Genomic DNA, 3,005 nt, shown 5'->3' with positions numbered 1-3,005 from the left:
CTCTCTCTCTCTCTCTATATATATATATATATGTGTGTGTGTGTATTTATAAATATATTTACTTATAAAAAGACATGTATATATTAATATATTTATTTATAAATATATTTATATTGCATTTTTTGTAACTTTTTTATAAAAAAAGACGTGTATATATTAATATATACAAAAAAAGTAATTGAAAAAGCACTAATATTTTTTTCTTTATACAAACAGTTATGTTTTTTCTTTTAATAATTTATTAAAATTTTTCATAATTCGAATTAGATTGGATCATATTCAGATTCAAATCACTAATTATAAGATCTGATCAAATCTTTAGATCGGATCCAATTTGGATAATACCCTAATTCGAATCCAATCCAATTTATTTGCATCCCTACTATGGGAGCATATTCCTAGCTAGCCCCTAAATATGCAATATGTGACAAGTTTATTACAACAATATGCGGAAATTAGGGTGTTCTTCAATATTCAGTCTTTCTTTTGATAGTCTAGAACCAAAAAGAAAAAATCACATTCTATTACCCTAATACTTTCCCGGGCTTCACATAAAAACAACCACCCTTTGGCTACACTATCATACCACCATTCCAAAAATTTTGTTAAATTTCTTGATCTAATGGATCCCACTCACCTATTGTATATAGATCTTGAGGGAGAGGCAACTTAAGACTATGTTTGGTTTGAAGGAAAAAGGTAGGGAAAGGAAGGGAAAAATATCAAAATCTATACAAAGTTTGCTTTCACTACTTTTCCTTCAAACCAGACATAGCCTTAAAACATCAGCCGATTCTATACTAATATTTTGTTGGATGGTTAGCTGAATTGATATCAGGGTGCACACGTGCAACACCCCATCATTGTGGCATGTTAAATATCCAATAGATAAGATGCTATTCAAGAATGACTGTTCAGCCCACCTCAGAATTCCTAGCCCCATCATACAGGTGGGATGAATCCTGACCATGGATTGATGCCAAATCCACGGATAGGGTGCAATTTAGGGGGCTGTAATTTTAGAATTCTGCAGTGTGCTGTAGTATACCTATTTCTCCATTTCTAATATCAATGAATTGAATTTGAGGTTTACCTTGAATTGAATTTACCTATCATTCATTTGCAGCACTACCCTAAATAACAGTCTTATTCATATTTCCATCAATATCTCATGTACAGTACATAATGGGATATTGGGATGTGAAATGTGGTGTGATTATATCAAACATAATGTGCCCAAACTAAAGCAAAATCAATAAACAAAATGAAATTTTATGAAGATTTTAATTTTGATTTATTTAATGATTCAATTTAAAAAAAAAATGCATGTATGTGAGAAAAGAGAGAAGGGAGAGATACTTATGAGCTCTATTGTGAGAGTAATCATAACGCTGTTGTGTATATAGATCTATTGGCCCCACCAAAAAGTCATTTTATCTGATTCAAGGTGAGGCCATGTTAACAAATCAAAGTCTTTGATTTACTTGTTTCAGCGTGTTAGGGCTATGACTTTGTATTATATAATGGCTTTATATGAGTTTTAAAGTTCACATCAGCACTCCATAGCACATCCCAACCATATATTGGGAACATCTCCCTATGACAATGCTGAGATGTGTACGTGGGGCATCGGCTATGGCCTGTGGGGCATTAATGTGATCTTTGAGTTTTCATGTAGATACCCCAGGGCCCAAACATTGGGGCTTGATCCTAGGTCTCGGCTACGACCAACTAGAGAATAGTGGTGTAAACGGTTCAAATTTGAATCAAATAAGGCAATATCTGAATTCGAATCCGATTAGAAAAATTGATTTCCGATTGTGATTCGATATCTGACAGATATTGAAAAGTAATATTCGAATTCGATTAAATATTTGAATTTGACTAATTGATTATTTTAGGTAATTAATAAATATTTTATTTATTTAAAGTATATAAATATATAATTTAATTATTATATATATATATATTATATAAAATATTTAAATATTTTGTATAAGAATTAAATAATCAATCAAACTCGGATATTTATCGAATCGGATCAGGTCATATCTAAATTCGAATCTGAATTGTTATTCAATACGAATAGAATATCCGAATTCGACTGATTAAATATTCGAATTATTCGAATTCAATTTAATTACATAAAATCTCAAATTTAAAATCAGATTTTTGAATGCCATTGACACCTACTAGAGATAGACCTAGCCACCTTCGGTTGGCCAACATCGTATAACCCCAATATTGGGAGAGTTTATCTTTTAACTTCTTCTTTTTTTCATTTTCTCTTACCAATTAATATGGAAAAAAAATTACAAATGCATGAAGGCGACACCCTTTTCCTATAGGAGCCCACTTGATCTTCAATTTTCTATCTAACCTCAAATACGTTATTTTATACATGCGTGTACGATAAAAGTTGGTCTTCATGAGAAAGAGATGCCTCTAAATAAAGTGAGAATGTGAGATTAAAGGGTGTAACTGTCTGTAGCGGGTGGAATGTTAATATTCTTTATGATCCTTGGCTGCCAAATGGTCTTATTGACAAACTTGCAACTTGGAACCAGCCCATAAACATGGTGGCTACTCTTATAGATCAGCACTCTTATAATTGGAGTAATGTTGTGCGCACACAGGGTTTCAATGAGGAGACTATTAATATGATTTTGAGAACCAGTATCCTTTCTACTTCTCATTCCCATGGGGACATCCTGGTTTGGACTTTAACTCCCCATGGTAACTACATTTGTAATTCGGGATACAAACTTATTTCCAATTATCCAGAATCTTCACACTCTATGTGGGTTTGTCCAAGACTAAGCTGAAAATATTTTTGGAAGATAAAATTCATCTACCCAGAATAAAAACCTTTGTTTGGTGTTATTGCAAAGGAGCCCTTCCTGTGTCTGCTAACCTTGCCAAGAGATCGAATCACATTGATCCCACTTACAGACTTTGCCATGAAGCTCCATAAACTTTGGACCACTTATTTTTCCACTGCCCAG

Source organism: Nelumbo lutea, chromosome 4, assembly GCF_056320005.1.
Source record: "Nelumbo lutea isolate HS-2025 chromosome 4, American lotus-T2T, whole genome shotgun sequence".
NCBI classification, from domain to species: Eukaryota; Viridiplantae; Streptophyta; class Magnoliopsida; order Proteales; family Nelumbonaceae; genus Nelumbo; species Nelumbo lutea.
This window is presented reverse-complemented; position numbering follows the sequence as displayed.